Raw genomic sequence first — 6,589 nt, 5'->3', positions numbered from 1 at the left:
CCCACACTAGCATGCACATGTGATACACATATGCAAATAGGGATAGAAAAGAGAAGGTGGAACAGTTTGAGACAATATCTTGTTACTGTTTCTCAAATTTACTGTAGTCCTTGATTGACAATATGGTCCTGCGTTTCGTTGGGGCCCAGTATTCGTCTTAAACTTTGCTCACATAGGAGACTGTTCTCTCTTTGCATTTACGTGTCTTCACAAGATTCAGTTCCATGGGAAGAGATGCAGGCAGGCAGGAGAGGAGATGTTCTCAGTCCATGAGCACACAGCATTCTCTGTTCAAATCCCTTTGTTTGGAGTTCAAATTCCAAACAAAACCCCCAGGTTGCCCAGCAGGCTTGTCATGTAACTAGCTCCTTATATGGAACAGTCTCTACAAAATCCTTTATTGGAAGTTCTCTGCAACAGCCATAATCATGTGACTAAAACTGGTGTGACCACTTCTGTGTATTGGAGAAACAACTGCTGGGTCCCCATTGTTTCAACATTGTCTGTTACTATGCAAATGGCCTTCCAGTCAGGGCTTGCAATTTTAAGTTTTTGTTCATGTGGCGAATAATGTGCGCTTCAGTCTTGGCAGGTGGGGGGTTTGCCTGACAGTGTTCATTAAGAACCATACCAACATCTTCCGCCCCTACACATAGGTTACCTTTTTGGTCTTTAATGTACTGATAAAACATCTTGGGTTCACCTTGATTATGCTTGCCAATATTCTTTCATGGCTTCTCTTTGCTTTCCTAATTTCCTTTTTGATTTCACCCCTCCACTTTCTATACCCCTCTCGCCTTTCTGTAGTATTGAATTCTCAGTGTTGGACATAAGCTTTCCTTTTCTGCCTTATTTTACCCTGTATGCTCCTTGACATCCATGGGGCTCTAGATTTGGCTGTCTCACCCTTTTTCTTTGTGGGAACATGTTTAGTCTGAACTCCTTGAATCTCCCCTTTGAATGCCTCCCACTGTTCTGACAATGATTTACCTTCAAGCAGCTGTTTCCAGTTCACTTTCACTAAATCACTCCTCAGCTTAGTAAAATTGACCATGCCCCAATTGAGAACTCTAACTCCTGGTCTATCTCTGTCCTTTTCCATAATTATGTTAAAACTGACTGAATTATGAGCACTACCACCAAAATGCTCTCCCACTGTCACTCCTTCCACCTGCGCATCTTCATTTCCTAAAACTAAAAACTGCGTCCTCTCTTGTTGGATTTGCTACATACTGGGCAAAAAAGTTCTCCTGAATGCACCGAGAATTCTGTTCCCTCAATTCCTTTCACGTTAAAACTATCCCAGTTAATACTGGGGTAGTTAAAATCCCCTATTACTGCACTATTGTTCTTGCACTTCTCAGAGATTGCCTACATAACTGCTCTTCTATCTCCCTCTGACTGTTTGGGAGTCTATAGTACACTCCCAGCAGTGTGATTGCCCTTTTTTTGTTCCTTAGCTCAATCCATATGGCCTCATTTGATGAAGCTTCCAACATATCTTCCCTCCTCACAGCTGCAACAGTTTCCTTGACCAAAACTGCAACTCCCTCTCCTTTCTTATCCCCCTCCCTATCGCATCTGAAAACCCCATAACCAGGAATGTTGAGCTGCCATTCCTGTCCCTCCTTAAGTCATGTTTCTGTAATAGCTATGATATCATACTGCCATGTGTCTGTGCCCCTCAGCTCATCTGCTTTATTTGCTTTACTCCTTGCATTGAAATAGGTACCCTTGAGCACTGCCAAACTCTTTATTTTTCTAACCTTTGTTTCCTTTGTCTTCCAGACTTATCCATTAACTTTCTGCCTTCCACTTTCATTTCTGATTTTGTCCCAACTGAGTCTACCCTCAGGTCCCCACCCCCCTGCCAAACTCGTTTAAACCTCAACAGCTCTGGCAAAACATCCCGCAAGGAACTGCGTCCCGGCTCTGTGCAGGTCCCATCTCCCCCAGAGCCGGTCCCAATGTCCCAGGAATCTAAAGCCCTCCCTCCTGCACCATCTCTCCAGCCACGTATTCATCTGCCTTATCCTTCTATTTCTATACTTGCACGTGGCACTGGGAGTAATCCAGAGATTATTCCTTTGAGGTCCTGTTTGCTAATTTCTTACCTAGCTCCCTAAATTCTGACTGCAGGACCACATCCCTCTTTCTACCTATGTCATTGGTTCCAATGTGGACCACGATTGCTGGCTGTTCACTCTCCCCCCCTTCAGGATGTCTGCAGCCAGTGACATCCTTGACCCTGGCACCAGGGAGGCAGCACACCATCCTGAATTCACCTCTGCGGCCACAGCAACATCCATCTGTCCCCCTGAATATTGAATCACCTATCACTATGGTTCCTCCAGTCTTCCCTGTACCCCCTGTGCAGCTGAGCCACCATGGTGGTGCCATGGACTTGGCTGTACTCTCCAGGTGAAGCAGCACTCTCCTCAGCCAATGAGGAATTGCCAGCCAACTTACCTCAGCTTTAATGAAGTTAACTGATAAAAATTAAATATGTAGGTAAATCAACAACATATTTATATAGATCCTTAAACATAATAAAACATTCCAAGGTGCTTAACAGGAACGTTAAAAAGCCAAACTTGACACCGAACCACAAAAGGAGATATTAGGACAGATGGTCAAAATCTTGGTCAGGGAGTTAGGTTTTAAGGAGCGTCTTGAAGGAGGAAAGCAAGTTAGAGGAAGGGAGAGGGGTTTAGGGAGGGAATTCCAGATCTAAAGACCTCGCTAAAGGCATGGCCACCAATAGTAGAGCATTTAAAATTGGGGATGCTCAAGAGGCCAGAATTAAATGAGCACAGATATCTTGGAGGGTTGCAGGGCTGGAGATTACAGAATTAGGGAGGGGTGAGGCCCTAGAGGGATCTATAAACAAGGATGAGAATTTTAAAATAGAAGTGTTGCTTAACTGTCAGTGAGCACAGGAGTGATAGGTGAACACAACTTGGTGTAAGGATATAGCAATGGAATTTTGGATAATTTCAAGTTTACATAGAGGAGATGTGGGAGGCGAGTCAGGAGAGCACTGGAATAGCCTAAAGGTAACAAAGGCATGGATGAGGATTTCAGTAGCGGATGAACTGAGGCAGGGACAGAGTTATGGATAAGTGGGATCAAATACGACATCAAGGTTGCAAGCAGTCTGGTTCAGCAGCAGACAGTTGCCAGGGAAAGGGATGGAGTCATTGACTAGGGAACGGAGTTTATTGCTGGGACTGAAGACAATAGACAAAATGTCTACTCATTCAGTATTGGATGTTAGATGTGCAGTCTAATCATTTAGTGATAGAGGAGGAGTTGAGCGAGATGGTGAGAGATACAGCTGGGTGTCATCAGCACACGTGAAAACTGATGCTGTTGCCAAGGGGCAGCAGGCAGATGAGAAATAAGGAGGGGCTAAGGATAGATCCTTGATGGACACCAGAGGTAACAGTGCAGGAGCAGGAAGAGAAGCCATTGCAGGTGATTCTCTGACTACCATTAGATAGATAAGAAAGGAACCCAGGTGAGTGCAGTCCCACACAGCTAGATGATGGTGCAGCTGTGTTGAAGGAGGATGGCGTGGTTAACCGTGTCAAAGGCTGTAGAGGGGTTGAGAAGGACGAGGAAAGATAGTTTATCTTTGTCACAGTCACATAGGAGGTCATGTGACTTTGATAAGAGCTGTTTCTGTGGGAGAAGTGGAAAACTGATTGGAGAGATTCAAACATGGAGTTCCGGGAAAGATGGGGACGGATTTGAGAGGCGACATGTTCTAGGATTTTGGAGCAACATAATAACCAAGATTACTCATTCAGAGGGAAGTGGATAAAATTCAATCCCTGAAACTCTAGTAACTATCATGCTAAAAAATTGGAATTGAACTTATTCAATCACTGTAGATCTGTGACTTTGTAATATTATTGTATGACATTACGATGATTGTAAAACAGTATATCTTCAGACTTATTGCGAACAATGTCATGAAAAAATGTTAGCACATTAAAAGTTTTGCACCTAACATACATCTGTCACACTTGGAAATGTCAGACATGAGGGTCTGCTGTTCAAATGCTGGTAGGGCCGGGACTGGCTGCAAATGCGATTTGAAAATCGCGGTCCTGGAGGGCATCTCTAGATCCCAACTCCTCTGGGACAAAATCCAATTTTTAAAGTGAGGGTGAGGAGTGAACAGCCCTTTAAAGCTCCTAGAGGAGCTCATTAAGGGGCCGGGGAGTTCGGGACTGCAATTTACAAATTGGATTCCGCCAAACCCAAACTGTTGGCAGCTATGCACTAACATGCAACAGACAGGTTCACAGTGGGGCGAAGGGAAACTTTCTTTTTGATTTCCTGGGGGATCTTGTGCAGGATCATGCACATTACCTCAGATTCGGATGTTTGCACAATGTCTTCCTTTATCCTGCTGGCCCTCTAAGGGGCTGCCTGCTCTCTTTGGCAAGGCAGCGACAGGTCCCATCATTGCTCAGCAGGCCCTCCTCCTGGAGATGCTTGGTGCCACTAACTAAGCACCAAGCTCGCTTCCTGCTCAATTAGGGTATTTACATTTCAAAATAGCGTCATCAGTAACACTTGAGGCGCGGAGTTGGGACCCGGAAATTATCTGGGAGTTGGGTTCCCGACCCCGTTCCAAAAATCTGTCTCAAGTGTAGGTCACACTTGTACCTGAATAACTCAAACTACCAACTGAACAGATAAGGAACAGATCAATAAAAATATAACAAATGAAAACTTCCAATCAAGAATCAGCAGTCAGCAACCAAATAAAAACTAGCAAGAAGGAAAAGGGAACCAATGAGATTGCTCAAAGAATCCTTTTCAAAATTGTTTTGGTCGCCATCTTACTTGCTAGTGGCTTGGAAATATAAAGTACTAAATATGAAATAACTAACATAACAAAAGAATTCTGCGAAAGAAAAATATAGCACCAAACTTATGTGTCTGCTTACACAGATCTTGAAAGTAACTCCAATCAGACTGTTGGAGCAGACCCGAAGAACATACAGAAGAAATAGGAATATGTTTCAAACAAGACTACATTGCTTGGAGGTATCATGTCCAACCTCAACCTTTTGTCCTTTTCTGTAAAGATGGAAGCACAATAAATATTTAGTTTTGTCATTTCTTAATGCATCCCACTATAAGTAAACCAATGCTTTCTCTCTATCCTGCGTTTGTAAATACCTTTATTGATAGCTGTTTTCAGCATTATATTAAATATGCGCGTGTCTCTAATTTTAAAGCTGGTTACTGGCTTTGACAAATATATCCAGTCCATATCAACAAAATGCTTTTATATTTCACAGGACTTCTGCTTAACCCCAATATTAATCCTTACCTTCCTTTTTAGCTACACAGGTCTGTTGCTCTTTAATCTATTTCAATTTGACTAGAATTCATTTTGATTGTAACTTTAATAGCTCATCAATAAATCCTACGTCTGCAGGTATCAGTCATTATTGTGCTCCAAATAACCTGAACTTATTTTCAATTCCTTTTAAATGTATTCTTTTGAAGTCATTTTTGCACACCAGCAGCATTTATGCTATGATACATTCACTGGATCCTAGATACTCCCATTATTTTTGCCTTACACATATACCTGGTTTATTAGATTGAATTCAGAATAGTCTCTAACTGCATTGATTGTTCAGAAAATAGGGTAAGGCAGCAATCCTGTATCAGCTCTAGAAACATTTTCCTCTGCTATTTTCTATTGATTTTCTGATTCAACTTAGCTTCCGCTTGTCGGATAACCACAAATGCAATGCAAAAATGTAAACCAGTAACAGCATTGGCTTCAGCGCCAAATGGGAAATCCCTGGAGCAAAACAGGGGCATTCCTGTACCAAAACACAGGTGGAAAAGGTCAGATCCAGAACTAGTGGCAGAGGTAGATAGATTCTTGATAAGCAAGGGGGTGGAAGGTTATTGGGGGTAGGTGGACATGTGGAGTAATCAGTTCAGCCATGAACTTATTGAATTGCAGGCTCAAAGGGCCGAGTGGCCGACTCCTCCTCCTAATTCGTATGTAGTGTTGATTTTCACATAAGAAACCATCTTGTAAATTTCTGAATAGATGAGAAGTATCCTCACCACCAGCATGTCCAAATTTATGATGCAAAACTAATGGATGCACTTTAACTGCACCTGTTGCTTATGAAAATTTGATTTGCGAGTAAAATACATTCACAATGCTGTGCTCACTAATGACCAGCTCCAGAAGGTATTAACAGTGCTAGTTTGCTTTCCTAAAAGGTCAATCAGTTAATAACCTGTCTTTAATAAATGCAACATTATGTATTAGGTATAATGTTTTCCAGGACATTGTCACTTTAAAATTAAACTTACAAAACAGTGAATTGCACACAATACCTGATGCAGTTCTCTGCAGATTTGAGGTCCATTTCAGAAAATGTTATCGAAAGGATAATTTTAAACTCCAGCTGTTGATTCTTTTGGGGGGTGTTAGAGGCTCCAAGCAGTCTAAAGCACCATTCGCCTATTATAAATTCATTATTTCAGCTCAAGATACCAACAATTTAACATCAGTTTCCCATTAAAGTGGTCAATT

This window comes from Heterodontus francisci, chromosome 8 (assembly GCF_036365525.1).
Source record: "Heterodontus francisci isolate sHetFra1 chromosome 8, sHetFra1.hap1, whole genome shotgun sequence".
Classification (NCBI taxonomy): Eukaryota; Metazoa; Chordata; class Chondrichthyes; order Heterodontiformes; family Heterodontidae; genus Heterodontus; species Heterodontus francisci.
This window is presented reverse-complemented; position numbering follows the sequence as displayed.